This window comes from Hevea brasiliensis, chromosome 1 (assembly GCF_030052815.1).
Source record: "Hevea brasiliensis isolate MT/VB/25A 57/8 chromosome 1, ASM3005281v1, whole genome shotgun sequence".
Taxonomy (NCBI): domain Eukaryota; kingdom Viridiplantae; phylum Streptophyta; class Magnoliopsida; order Malpighiales; family Euphorbiaceae; genus Hevea; species Hevea brasiliensis.
This window is the reverse complement of record NC_079493.1, coordinates 119,316,960-119,333,220: the sequence shown is the minus strand read 5'-3', so window position 1 is coordinate 119,333,220 and position 16,261 is coordinate 119,316,960.

Sequence of the window (16,261 nt, the reverse complement as noted above, 5' to 3'; positions counted from 1 at the left end):
AGTTATTTTGTCTAAAATTTTATGTAATTTTGAGAAGATTAAGGCATATTAATTAATTTATTTTAATTTTATTTTTATCTTTATTAAGCACAATAATTATTTCTATAAATTTTTTATGGTTCATCTTATCACATTTTTCTCTCTCTTAATTAATCGAGAAAAAGAGTAATTTAATTAAATTAAAAAGAATTTTATTCTAATTTAAGTAATTTAATTATTTTTTCGAATAATTGTGCAAAAACTTTCAACACTAGATAAAGGCTTTTTCATCATTGATGAATCCAACATCATCCTAAAAAAAATTATGAATGCAGCTTGGACTTTATATTTTAAATATACGATATGATATATTGGAAAGGCAGTTGTTAGCTGCCACTTATTTTGCATTTATTTACGCATTTGTTTATGAATTTTTGTGTGCATATCTGTTCTTACCTTTTGTTGTATGATTCTGATACAATTTTGATAGTTTAGCTTGATTAGGAACCTATTTGTTAGCTGTAATTTTTTATATATATCTTTGATTTCTGGGGCAATAAAGATCAGAATTCTTATTCTAAAATTTCTTAGTTCTTTTACATGGTATCAGAGCCTGGTTGATGAAAAGAAAAATGAGAGTTCTGGATCAGGGAAGAAAACTTCTAGTTCTTGTACATTGAATTCGAATGACAACCCAGGTAACTTGATTACCCAAGTTCAGTTGAAGGGCAAGAATTATGAAGAATGGGCGTGAGCTATGCGGACTGCATTGCGGGCCAAAAAAAAATATGGTTTTATTGATGGATCTGTTAAGCAACCAGCAGATGACTCACTGGAACTCGAAGATTGGTGGACGGTTAACTCTATGCTGGTTTCTTGGGTGTTTAACACCATTGAACCGACGCTTCGCTCGACCATCTCTCACATGGAGAACGTAAAGGATCTGTGGGAGGATATTAAACAGAGGTTCTCGATTGGGAATGGTCCACGAATGCAGCAACTGAGATCAGATCTGGCGAATTATAGGCAGGAAGGTCAACCGATCGTGTCCTATTTTGGAAGACTCAAAACGTTATGGGATGAAATAAACAACTATGATCAGATACCAGTGTGTATTTGTGCAGGCTGCAGATGCAATCTTACCATTGAATTGGAAAGAAAGCGTGAAGAAGAGAGAGTTCATCAGTTTTTGATGGGCTTGGATGAAGAATGATACGGAACAGTGCACTCTAATATTTTGAGCACTGAACCCTTGCCCAATTTGAATCGTGCGTATGCTATGGTTGTTCAGCAAGAGCGGGTGCGAACTATGACATGAACCAAGGAAGAAAGAGGCAATCCTATGAGTTTTGCAATTCGAGCAGGAAGTTAAAATTCAGGGGGGGATAAAGACAAATCCTCAATTTGTTCTAATTGCAACCGAGAGGGACATAATGCTGAAAGTTATTTCCAGCTGATAGGTTATCCAGAATGGTGGGGTAATAGACCACGTGGAACTTTTGCTGGACGAGGAGGTGGTCAAAAGCGTGGCAAAGGAGCAGGACGTAGCAAGGGTGGAGTTGCTCATGCCAACGCCACACAAGCAACTGGAGTTGATGGTGGGCGTGGAATTGTGACAGATTCAGATCGAAAGGGTCTTAGTGGATTAAATGAAGAGCAATGGGCTGCTTTGCTGGGCATGTTGAATTCTTATCATAATGGTGGCAATGAGAGGCTGACAGGTACGCAGAGGATATTTCCTTGGATTATTTATACATGAGCTTCCCATCATATGACAGGAACGTTGGCATTTTTGAGTGAATTGTGTGACATTGTGCCATGCTCAGTCGGGTTACCTAATGGAGAAAAGACCTTGGCGGTGAAAGAAGGAACTGTGTTGCTTGGAGGAGACTTGAAATTGCAACGAGTCCTTTATGTGCCAAATTTGAATTGCAATCTGATCTCTGTATCACAACTATTTAATGATTCAAATTTGGTTTTTCAACTCACTAACAAACTTTGTGCTATACAGGACCTAAATTCGAGGAACCTGATTAGAGCGGGTGAGCAACGCGAGGGGCTGTACTTTCTCAAGGGAGTGACATCGGTACATGCTTGCAAGGTAACTGATGTGGGGTCTTTTGAGCTTTGGCATAAGAGAATGGGTCATCCTTCCTATAAGGTGGTAGAGTTAATTCCAGAAGCTGGTAGCATAGTTAGGAAAACTAATAAAACTTGTGAAGTTTGTTTTAGAGCAAAGCAAACAAAAGAGATTTTCTTTTCTAGTGACAATAAAGCTGATGGTTGTTTTGAATTGATACATTATGATTTGTGGGGACCTTATAGAGTCCCAACTTTTTGTGGAGCAATTTACTTCTTAACAATTGTTGATGATTACTCTCGTGCTATTTGGATATATTTGCTGAATGGAAAACAAGAAGTAGCTTGTGTTCTTAAGAAATTTGTTGTGATGGTTAAACACCAATTTGAAAAAAATGTGAAAATTGTCAGAAGTGATAACGGAAGTGAATTTATGTGCTTGAAAGAATATTTTGATGAACAAGGGATGTTGCATCAGACTTCCTGTGTAGGAACACCTCAACAAAATGGTCGAGTGGAAAGAAAACATCGCCATATTCTTAATGTGGCAAGAGCCTTGCGTTTCCAAGCAAATTTACCCATAGAGTTTTAGGGAGAATGTGTACTTGCAGCCAGGTATTTGATTAATAGGACTCCATCTATGTTATTAAATGGTAAAACCCCATATGAGATGCTCTTTGGGAAAGTACCTTCTCACAAACACGTTCGGGTTTTCAGTTGTTTGTGCTATGCGCATAATCTGAATCCGGATAAAGATAAATTTGGTAGTAGAAGTCGTAGGTGTGTTTTTGTTGGGTATCCATTTGAAAAGAAGGGATGGAGATTGTATGATTTGGAAACTAAAGAATACTTTGTATCAAGAGACGTGGTATTCGCTGAAACAGAATTTCCATATGCAAATGAGAAAACAATGGGTGATGAACTCATTAAAAATGGAGTTGAGGAGTTGGGTGATGAAGTTGATGGTTTAGAGAACAAATTGGGAAAGGAGCACGATGAAAGTGTGGGTAGAGAAAGTGAGGTGAATCCTAAAACGAAAGAATTAATCCATGAAAACAGTGAAGGAGTGGATAGAGGTGAAGTTGTTGAAGAGCAACTAGGTAAGGGACAAAGGGCCATGCAACCTAGTGTTCGTTTGAAAGATTATGTGATAAACGCCATCAAAACAAGCCACTCGGTATGCTCACCTTCCCAATTTGATTCCTCAGGTACACCTTACTCTATAGCACATTATGTGGGTTATGATAAATTCTCTGCACAACACCGATGTTTTTTGGCAGCCATTACTACAGGACATGAACCAAGCTCTTATGCAGAAGCAGTTAAGGATGAACGGTGGAGAGCAGCTATGAGAAAAGAAATACAGGCTTTGGAGGATAATGGTACATGGACAGTTGAAAATCTACCATTTGAGAAGAAAGCAATAGGAAGCAAGTGGGTATACAAAATTAAATACAATTCTAATGGAAGTGTTGAACGATACAAGGCGCAGTTAGTGATATTGGAAAATAATCAAGTTGAAGGTATAGATTATCAGGAGACTTTTGCTCCTACAGCAAAAATGGTTACTGTGCGCACCTTTCTTGCCGTTGCGGCTGCAAAGAATTGGGAACTCCATCAGATGGATGTCCAAAATGCTTTCTTACACTATAATTTGGAGGAAGAGGTTTACATGAAGATGCCGCCTAGATTTGCTTCTCAATCACCAGGGAAGGTTTGTAAACTCCGGAAATCTCTATACGGTTTGCGGCAAGCACCTAGATATTGGTTTGCGAAATTGGCTGCATCTTTGAAAGCATATGGATTTCAGCAATCATATTCAGATTACTCTTTGTTCACTTTTCGAGCTGGGACTGTTCAATTGAATATGCTTATTTATGTGGATGACCTTATTATCACCAGCAATGATGTTTCCGCTATACAAAAATTCAAGAACTATTTGAGTTGTTGCTTTCATATGAAAGACTTGAGGAAGCTGAAATTTTTCTTAGGGATTGAAGTAGCCAGAAACTCGAATGGTATTTTCTCGTGTCAACGTAAGTATGCGTTGGATGTAATTTCAGAAGTTGGATTACTGGTTTGCAAGCCGGCTAAAACTCCTCTTGAACAAAATCATAAGCTGGCCCTTACCGAGAGTGATGATGTGGATGACTCTGCTCAGTTTAGGTGTCTGGTGGGACGGCTTATTTATCTAACAATAACTCGGCCCGAGTGTCTTATTGTGTGCATATTCTTGTTCAGTTCATATAACAACCGAAGAAAGCTCATTGGGAAGTAGCTGTTAGAGTTGTGCATTATTTGAAAAGAAATCCAAGTCAGGGTATACTATTGCATGCCAATTGTGATCTCAAATTGTCTACTTACTGTGATTCTGATTGGGCTAGCTGTCCTTTAACGAGACGGTCTTTGACCGGTTATTTTGTTCTTTTAGGTGAATCCCCTATCTCGTGGAAGACTAAAAAGCAACAGACAGTGTCTCGCTCATCTGCTGAAGCTGAATATCGGTCTATGAGTACTACAACTTGTGAACTTAAATGGTTGAAAGGATTATTGAATTCTTTTGATGTGGCGCATACTGAATCTATGAATTTGTATTGTGATAGTCAGGTAGCTCTGCATATAGCTGCTAATCCTGTCTATCATGAACGTACCAAGCACATTAAAGTGGACTGTCATTTTATCTGTGATGAGATATTGAATGGTAACATTCGAACAGATTATGTACGTAGTTCAATGCAACCTGCGGATATCTTCACAAAGGCATTGGGAAAGGATCAGTTTGACTTTCTTCTTCTCAAGTTGGGCATTCGAGATCTTCATGCTCCAACTTGAGAGGAGTATTGGAAAGGCAGCTATTAGCTGCCACTTATTTTGCATTTATTTAGGGCATTTGTTTAGGAATTTTTGTGTGCATATATGTTCTTACCTTTTGTTGTATGATTCTGATACAATTTTGGTAGTTTAGCTTGATTAGGAACCTATTTATTAGCTGTAATTTTTTATATATATCTTTGATTTCTGAGACAATAAAGATCAGAATTCTTATTCCAAAATTTCTTAGTTCTTTTATATGATAATCTATTAAAAATTTTTATAGATTATCAAATTAAAATCCTTATAATTAAATATCAAAATCTATAGTAATTCTATATGTTAAAATGTTTATTTACAATATGGAAACCTCTAAAAACTCATCGATTGTATGTCATACATATGTTTTGGACACCAAAAACTCTAGGAAATGTTTCATGACTTCTAAAACAACTTTTCCATATATTTTTGTTGCTTTTAATTTTGGAAAAAAAAATTTATGAGAAAAAAGTTTTATTAATAGTAATTAGAAAAAATTTTATAGATCCATCATTCAATTAAAACTCGATCATCAGACTTCTTCAATACATTCGACATACAACAATACATAATAAATAAAAAAAATTCAGGAGAAACACGAGACAATTTAAAAACTATAGGGAAATTGTTGGAGGTTAGTTTATAATTTAAGAACATGAAGTTGGGAGTTATCTGAGCGCAATCTTATTATTAAATTAAGAAGCAACTATATTAATAAAATATTGTTGCATTAGTAAGCAATAGGCATAAGCTTTCTTGTTTGACAGTGTGAATTATATAATTCATTAAATATATGTTATTGAAACTTCAGTGACGTTTCCGGTTAATAAAAAAATAGTGACAATTGCACACAAAAAGCAACAAAGTCGTTGCTTGACTTTTCATTAAAATATATATATATATATAATTGCCGACAAAAAGCAACAAATCCTATCACGAGATTATGTGACGGCCGCCTGCTTCATCGGTTTTTCGATATCTTGGGTCGGATCTTGAAATTTGGCCCAATTTCTTGCGCATGAATTCCCATCACCATGTTTCTTAAGAAGGTTGTCCAAATTTAACGTTTTTGTTTGGAATAATTTAACAAAGGTGAAATTATTTTGTCAAATTAGCAATAAATTCTAAAATTTATTGCTAATTTTACTAGAAAAAAATTTTCCTATTAAAAATTTAAAAGTGTATATAATTATACTTAGTAACGGATTTTGAATCGCAAACCCTTACTTTTATCCCATTCATTTCCCTCAACTTTCAATTCAAAATTGTAATTCTCACATCAATTTAAATCGATTAAATTCAAAATAAATCATACAAAATGATTTACTACTAATTAGAGATCACTTGAGTATGGATCTATTAGTATTTTGAATTTTATACGAATTAAAACATATTATAAATTATTTTGAGTTGAAAATTTCAAATTATATATATATATATATATATATATATATATATATATATATATATATATATATATATATATATATATATAGGATAATAAATGCATTGAGTTTTCAATTTTACGTAATCATAAATCGTATTGATGCCAATTCATAAACAAATTTACTTTTATCACTAAACTTTCTTGTTTGACATTCTGAATTCTAATTATACAATTCATTAAATATATGCTATTGAAATTTCAGTCACCTTTTCATTTAATAAAAAAATTAGTAGTAATTACTAATAGGTATTTGATATGAGTGATTTGTCACTCTGATTAAAATCAAATTATTAGAGGACTATAATTAAGAAGAGAAAATAAAAACACAAACCAAAGAGTGTCATGTTGGGGTGAACTTTCTTAGTGATTGAACATCTAAATCATATTAAACACTGAAAAAATGGATATATTTAGGTATATTGTTCTAAGGAGCAAAATTCGAAATTAATTCTTGGGCAAAAATAAGAATTAAAAGAAACTAAATGAACTTTTAATAAAAATATAAGGGCTAAAATAAAAATATAAAATATTAAGAGATTAAAATTAAATAATATAGAAAATATGGATTAAATTTATATAGAAATGTAGAGGTTGGAATAAAAATAAAAATATTAAAAGGGAAAATCATAATTTTTTTAAATATACTAAAATTTATAAGTAAATTTTTAATTTTAAAAATTTTGAGGAGGCAAGCAGTAGTTTTTTTTTTAAATATATATTAAATTTTAGGCATAAAATTTTAATTTTCAAAACTTTGGAGTGAGGGAGGGTGTGGGCTCCCACCCTGATTGTTCTCGAATTAAAATTTTGTTTAGAATAAATTATTTATAAAAAAATTAAATAAATTATTACACAATTATATTTAATTTTTATTTTTTAAAAAATTATTATTTTTTAAATATGAATATTGACATTAAAAAACTAATTGAATTAAATTCATATAAAAATTCTAATTTAAAGTGAAATATATAATTAAACTCTACGTAGCAAAAACTAATTAACCTATATGAATGTCGCAAATACTTAGTTTAAAAAAAATAGATTTAAAATAAAAGTGAGTATTCAACAAAAATTTTTTTATTAGATTGAATTAGAATTTCAAATAACATTATTAATATTATTATTTTAAATATCACTTTTTTGAGTTTTATACTATTTTGGATTTGATTGAAATCTAAATTCATATCTTTTAAAGCTTTCCAAATAAGATATTTTATTTAAATCCAATCCAAATATAACATTATATTATTTTAAATTGCCGATTATTTAAATTATTGTTCAAATAATTATATAAAAATGATTTTTAATTAATTTTAAATATATTAATTTTTGTAAATTTAATTTTATTAATTTAATTTTAAATTAAATTTTAGATTGCTAATTGTTAAGAGTCCCACATTTAAAAAAAAAATCAAAACTAAGCTGTCAATGATCAACAAACTAATTAATTAATTCTAACTAATTTTAGAGATCATTTGAGTTTGAATTTATTATTATTTTAAATTTTAAGCAAATTAAAATGGATTTGCTTTTATCATTGTATTATTTTTTTAAAATATATCGCTGTATTATTAGTAAGCAATAGTTGCATAAACTTTCTTGTTTGACATTTTGAATTCTTATTTATATAATTCATTAAATATTTTCTAGTGAAATTTCACTGACGTTTCCATTTAATAAAAAAAAAATACTGACAATTGCGCACAAAAAGCAACAAAGATGATGAGGCAATTTCAGGTCATCAATGATGTAAATCATAAATCATTGCATTTTAAAAAATTCAATGAAAATTGCAGATTAAAAACAAATTATGGGACTATAATTAAAGAGGGAAAATAAAACTACAAACCAGTCATTGTGAAGCCTCTTACCCGTCTATTATATAGCCGAGCAAGAAGTATCACACTAGGTGCGGGAGCACCCTATCTTGTTTTATCATATCTATTGTAAACTTTTGATGTCATTTAAAACATGTATTCTATGTGTGAAATTTTTTTTTTTTAATATCTTATTTCTGTGGAGATCTGGACAGAGCTTCCCCTGGTTTATTAGCATCTGGCAGGTTCCACTAATCACTTGTTAACAGGTCCATATTCATTTTACACATTTTCATATCATATTCTCGTGTATCATATCATTTATAATTATTTATAAGATCTAAAAATGAAGTATCATCTATTGCATTCAAATGGAAATTCATAGATAATAAATTACAAGTTTTCATTTTAATCTCAAAGTTTAATTACAAGTCCAAAATAAAATACATCATGACTAGACATAATGAATCAAAATACTAGTCTATACATGGGCCCTACCAAAATACAAAAGACCGGTGAGGTGACTATGGTCAGTGGCAGATCTAGTCGGAACTCTGTCCGAACACTACTGTGGCTGCTGCTGATCTTCAGTACCTACGCGATGGAAAACCAACGCGCTAAGCATAACGCTTAGTGGTGCATAATTTATAATAACAATAATTAAACAATTGAATTAATATCTGTAAATCATGATTTCTGGGTCTTTTACGTTTTTATTGCTCTTTAGAAACAATTAATATTATCGGAAACTTTTATAATTACTTATTGTATTTTAAGTTTTAATTAATTTTTATCAGTGCCCAAGAAATCTATAACAAATTATAAAAGCTAGATGCACGGGTGTATACTGCTTAGACAGCCACATATCTGTCCAGTATACGTCTGTCAGGCACGAGGCCGTCTGTCGGGCACGAGACCCGCTATCAGGCTTGTAAAACCAGAAATAAAGTAGGCACAATGGCCAGTAAGTAGGCATATAGCCTGTAGAACAATCATATCAGACATATATTGTCAGTTCATGATTTGCTCTGTAAGCAGTACTGCTATCTGTGGTCCCTAATTGGTATACCAATAGATCCAACTATATATATATAAGTCTAGGTATACTATGTGCAATCAAACATTTTTAATTATTTTAGCACTATTCACTGTTACTATTTTCTGGTACTGTTTATTGGTACCATTAATTTCATATTAATAGGACATTAGTCCCAATTTACATATTCATATCATTTTTAATATTTAATTATCCTTATAAGTCTTTTAATTTTCATATATAGCATTTTTCCCATGAACCTTTCTTTAGGTTCATGTTGATGTGTTTTCTTTATCTAGGAATTTGACTAGGTTAGGATGTCTATTTAGTCATACTTCCTTCATAACAATTGCTCCTCTATGTTTAAACTTGAATTTCAGTTTTTGAATCTCTGAATTTGGGGTTGTAAAACTCAAGTTATGGTCAACATACCATAACTGGTCCCTTTGCCTCTAAGCTGTCCAAAATTTACAATTCCTGATCAATAAACTTTGACCAATCATTTGATCATTTTATGGTCATTTTTAGACTTAGGTTCCTACACAAGATATGTTCCTTTATGTCTTAGGGACTCCCAGGTACAATTTCATAATTTTTCAAGCTTGGTATAGTGAGTTATAGTCAGTGTATTAACCTGGACTCTCAGTCCTATAATGGCAATAACCAAATTCAGGGTAGTATGTTTGACCCTTTTTTTAGGGTCTTTACACTTAGAATTTGGCAAAGGTGTCTAAATCAATGTTGTAGCCCTAAGTATCATGTTTTCAGATCATATTGGCACATCTCAAATGGAATTTCCTAATGGGAGTTATGGCCAAATGAACACACTAGTATCAAATAGCATTCTGGGTTCAACTTAACATTTTCCATATTTCAATTCCTAACTTTGGCTAATATTTTCCCTAGGATGAAATGGTTTCTAGAGCTTGGTCAAAACATAAAAATTGTTGTGCTATGTCTTATAAAACTTTTGGCACTAGTTTCACTCAATTTGCAGCTTTGGAGACCAAGTTATGGCATTTTTGCCAAAACTGGTCAAGCATACCAAAGGAACAGTATTTTGATCAATTTCTGGGTTGGCAGATTTAGTGACTCAACTTGTGCTAACAATTTGATTTGGTTAAAAGCAAAACTGGGTCAAGTGGTCATGAAAAGTGTAGCCCTATGTCTAAGCTTTCCATTGATGTAATTTTAGGTCATTTGGACCAGTATAGAGAGAGTTATGACCAAATGAACACATACTGTTCATTTGGTCATTTTCTGGGTTGGCAGTTTTAGTGACTCAATTTGTGCTAACAATTTGATTTGGTTAAAGGCAAAACTGGGTCAAGTGGTCTTCATGAAAAGTGTAGCCCTATGTCTAAGTTTTCCATTGATGAAATTTTAGGTCATTTGGACTCGTATAGAGAGAGTTATGAGCAAATGAACACGTATTGTTCATTTGGTCATTTTCTGGGTTGGCAGTTTTAGTGACTGAACGTATGCTAACAATTTGATTTGGTTAAAGGCAAAACTGGGTCAAGTGGTCTTCATAAAAAGTGTAGCCCTATGTCTAAGCTTTCCATTGATGAAATTTTAGGTCATTTGGACCAGTATAGAGAGAGTTATGACCAAATGAAGTGTTTATTTGGTCATTTTCTGAGTTTGGTGCAGGGTAATCCGGATTTGGACAGTATTTGGTCAAGTTTTAGACAGAATTTGGGCATGGTTTCTTCATAGAAAATGGGCTATTTTGAGTCTAATTTCACCTCCAATTGGCCTCATACCAATTGGAGTCACACATTTTCAGTTATGGGTCAATAAACCCACTAGACTCATTGAGTCCAAAACTGCAGAAAATTGAACACTCCCAATATCTCAATTCCTTCAACTTTCTTACTTCAATTTGCATGCAATATACTTCTATAAGCAACAATTTCAACTCAATAGGTCAATTTCAACATTTTACACAAAGTCCTCAACATTTACACAAACTCTAGTTTTCAAAGTTTCAAATTTACACAAACACTACACAATCAAACTCCCAATCATTTCAACTCATCACACATTCTCATGGAACCATTTTTCATCACTTAAAAGCAATAAACCTCAAGTTCCATGGCTACTAAAAATTCAAGGGTTCTTTGCTCAAGATTTTCTTTTTATTTCCATGGTATTTATACTTGGCTAAACATGCTTTTCATGTTTAAAAAAGAGAAGAAGAGGGATTAGTGCACTAACTTTACTTGAGCTTCCCTAACTTCAAATTTCTTGCTTCCAATGGGTGTCTATAGCTTCCTTAGGGTGTGGAGAGTATTTTTTGTGAAGTGAGCTATGGATTTTAGTGTGTAGAAGCTTGGGAAATCAAGCTTGGAAGCTTGACAACAATGGAGGAAATGAGGGAAAGAGAGAGAGAATAAATGGAGGAAGAAGATGGAAGTAGGTGGGAGTTTGTCCTCTAGTGCCTATTTATAATTTTTTTTTTTGAATTTTCCTAACCTTTTTCTTTTCTTTTCTTTTCTTTTCTTTTCCTTTCTTTTCTTTTCTCTTCTCATTTTCCTAATCTATTTCATAAATTTTAATTAATGTTAATTATTTTATTCTCTAAATTTTTTTTTATTTTGACATTTAGGTCAAAATTCACCTTTGGGGGTGAAATGACCAAAATGCCCTTAGTAGTGCATATTGGGTTATTTTTATTATTTTTGTATCAATTTATAAATTCTCTAAACTTTAATTTATTTTTTTCTCTACATTTTTCCTATATTTTCTTAATATTTATTTCTTCAATTGATGCCTCCTCACTATAGTCTAGGTGCAGTTCCAGACAGTTTAACTATCCGAACAGACATTAGCCGTCAGAACAGTAAAATGTACAGACTACCTTTGGTGAGGGCGTTACAGCCACTATCAGACTGTGTCTTGTTTCTAATTAATCAATGATTATACGCCCAAATCATATCGAAGAAGAGGAATTTACAATTTAGTCTCGAATTTTATTTTATATTTTAGTTTTTAAATTTTAAAAAATTAATTATTTAATTTCTTTAATTTTAATATATAAAATAATTTAATCCTTTTAATTTTAATGTTTATAATTAGAGTATGCAACTAAGGATTAATATATTTTTAAATTTTAATAAAATTTCATCCAAATTGTAATAGTATGTATAATAATGAAGTAAATTTTTTCAATTTAATCCCTAAATTTTATAAAAATTATAATTATTTAACTTATATTCTTTACGCGAAAAGTCACTTTGCACCTTCACTTTTGATTGCATCTTGTTTGATGCTTGAACTTTACAAAAATATAACTATTTAACTTATGTGATTGCTGACTTGTATTAATCCTTTTGGCAACATCAACGATGGCAAAGCAATGCTCAGATAACATTAATGACAGCGCTAAGGGTGCTTTTCCCTCTCGGCTGTGCGCGATAGAATAGGATCTATAGGTGGCTATATCGGCCGTTTCTAGTGACCAACGCAGGAGAGGCATGCATCAATCAACTTTCTCTCAACCCCAGCTCTATTTTTGGATTAATGATACTCACTTTGGTGAAGTTTTTCAATGAAGAGAGGAGAGAGAATTATTGCATTTATCATAATTTATTTAATTTTATAATTATATAAGTTATAGTAATACGATTATCATCTTAGCTCACTTAATTTAGCATGCATTCATTCACGTATTTTGCTGACTAGAATTTTAGAAGTTTAATAGCTACACTTTTATAAAGTTAAAGTATCAAATAGAATATGTTAGAGGGGAAGGTGCCAAGTAATTTTTGCAAAGGTAAGGAGTTGAATTTTTACACTTTTATGAAATTTAGGTGTCAAATGATATGTAACTAAATGTGAGGATGTCAAATGTCAGGGATCAAAAGATGTTTCCAGCCATGTTTATTCATATATTAATTGCAGCTAAATAATAAGTTATTATCAAATAGGAAAATTTACATTGACAAATATTTTTTTTTACTTTAATAATTCTTAAAAAAGATAAAAATTATTAAAATTTAAAGTCTAATATCATGCATTGTAAAATAGCTAATAACAACAACAAACAACTTGAAAATTATTAGATACACTCAGTACATATGCATTTTCACTTATAAAAGAGTAAGTTACACTTTTTTTTTAATTTCTGACTTAATTAATCTTTTGTAAATACTTGATGCACTTAGTATTTAATGTTCGGAATGTACTTTATTATTTACCTAACCATTGGGTGTCTGAAAGTGGATCAGACGCCACAACATTCCTTTAAAGGAGATGGAGAACTCAGGCCAACCGATGTCTGAAAGAACTTGAGGAACTCGGAATGATCAAAGGGCTTAATTAGCAGGGGATGTTCTTCATCAACCATCTCTTTTGGGGCTTTTACTAAATACCCTTCTTTGAACACTGAAAAAATCTAGCAGAGATCCTTGCCTCATTTCCACAACTCATCCTTACCCGGTGATAAGGAGAATGCAGTCTCCCATTTGCCCATGCCTGCAAACGAGGAAGAAAGATTTGTCCTCGTGGGGATATGTCCCCATCCTAAATAAATGTAGTACAAAATATAGGAATGCAAAATAAAATTGCACTTGTATTTACAATATGTAAAATGTATAAGATTATAACAAAATTATAAAATGGTAATGATGACGGGAGCTCTAAATTCCTTGTCAAATAGAGTTCTGACTTTGCTGAATGCACCAATTGGTAACTTTAATAAATAAATTAGAGAAAAGGGAGCACTGTTGTACATGGAAAGACTCTCCGATTAGGATGACAAAAGAGTTTGGTGAAAATTTCACCTGAATCCACTCTCCACCTTTGGTTTGTACCTCTAACCCATCAACCTCATTTTGGTGTAATATGGTAATCATGTTGTTATCTGTGTGAGCAGGTAAACCATGTTATGGATATAAAACGTTTTGGTTTTCATTCATAGTAAAGATGGTACATGAGCAGCTTATAAAGAACTGTTAGCTGACAAAGATAATACAAGATAAATACAATATAGTTGTAACTATAAGATACAGCAAATATAACTTAAAATACAATCAGTTATAACAACATAATAACAAGGAGATTTGTTATCTTAACACACCCCGGCAAGCTGAAGATAGCTAGGACAAGAGATGAAGCTTGCCTCGATGATGATTGAATAATCGAAGGCCCAAAGGTATTGTCAAAATATTTGCCAATTGATCAGCACTTGAAATAAACTTCACTTGAAGGGTTTTTTTGTTGAACTTGCTCCCGAATAAAATGAAAATCAAGCTTTATGTGCTTTATTCTAGCATGTAAAATCGGGTTAGAGCGTAAGTAGATTGCTCCAATGTTGTCACGCCATAAAGTGGCAGGTTGAGAAGGTAGAAAACTAAGTTCAAAAAGCAATGATTTTAACTACATAATTTCTACAGTGGCATTGGCCATGGATCGGTACTCACTTTCAATTGAGGAGCAAGCAATTGTTGGTTGGTTTTTAGAGGACCATGAAATTAAATTATGCCCATGATAAATAGCATAGGCAGATGTTGACCCGCAGTCATCTGTGCAACCAGCCCAATCTATGCAAGAGAAGCATTGAAGTGTAATCGGTGAGCTATTTGAGAAGAACAAACCCATATGGAAGGTACCTTTCCAATAACGCAGCAAGCGTTTTGCAGCAGCCCAATGTTCATGCGTTGGAGAGTGCATGTACTGTGATAATTTGTTCACAGAAAAAGCAATATCTAGTCGAGTCAATGTGATGTACTGTAAGGAGCCAACAATTCGCTTATATTCTTCACCATTAGAAAGTAATTCACCAGAGATTTTGGACAGGGGATGGCTGACTGCCATGGGTGTAGAACATGGCTTGCAATTAGACATCTTGGTGAGAGCCAAAAGATCAGTAATGTGTTTTGATTGAGTGAGCAGCAAAACATTCAGCAACTGTGTAGCTTCAAATTTAAGAAAAAAATGAAGAGGACCAAGACCATGTACTGGAAATACTGATTTGAGCTTTGATAAAAACAAATCAAGCTTGGTCGAATTTGAATAGTTTAACAAGATGTCATCAACGTATATAAGAATAAAAAATTGAACATCACCAAACCTGTAAATAAAAAGAGAGGAGTTTGCTTTTGAAGCTTGAAAACCAAGTCCTTGGAGGAAGGATGTGCGACTCTAAAACCAAGCTCGTGTAGCTTGTTTAAGACCATATAAGGACCGATTTAATTTACAAACATACTCTAGATGTGTAGGATCTTGAAAACCAAAAGGTCATTCCATGTATATTGCATTGTTAATGAATCCGTGAAGGAAGGTATTTGAGATGTCAAGCTGATGAATAGGCCACTTTGAAGTTGTGGCAATGGAAAGTCCTATGCGAATTGTTGTTGGTTTAACCACAGGGCTGAAAGTTTCATTGCAGTCGATTCCGGACTATTGAGAGAAGCCCTTAGCTACAAATCATGCCTTGTAGCATTCAATCTCACCATTAGCCTTCCTTTTAATCCGAAATATCCACTTGTTGCCAATAATGTTTTTGCCAGAAGGTTTAGGGACCAAAAGTCCATGTCTGATTCTAAAGTCAAGCATTTATTTCAGATTGCATTGCACTTCTCCATTCAGCATAACGCTTGGCTTGGTTGTAAGTTTTGGGTTCAACAGAGAGGTAAGAAATATTTTTGGTGACTAATAATTAAGGCTTGTCGTTTATTCATGGTGGTATGTCTTAATGTCATTGGGTGGGTTCTTTGAGGGGAAGAGGACGTTAAGGTTGATGGGTTTGTTGGTTGTGGATAGGAGGTAAGATCAACTACAAGTTGTAATCCCTAAGAATCAAATGAGGAAGAGTTGGGTAACACACTAGAATTTGAATTTTATGGGGAACAGGAACTTGGTGAGATAGAGTTGTTGGATGAGGATGAGGGAGGAGAGAGAGGATCAGGTATTGGAGTTTGAGTAGGAGAGAGAGGTCGGTTTAGAGAAACACGGGAAGGAAATTTACAAGAAGATGGAGATGTAACTGTAAGGAAGCATTAATTTTCAATTAAACAAGATCAACTTTAACTAAGTATGGAATGGTGA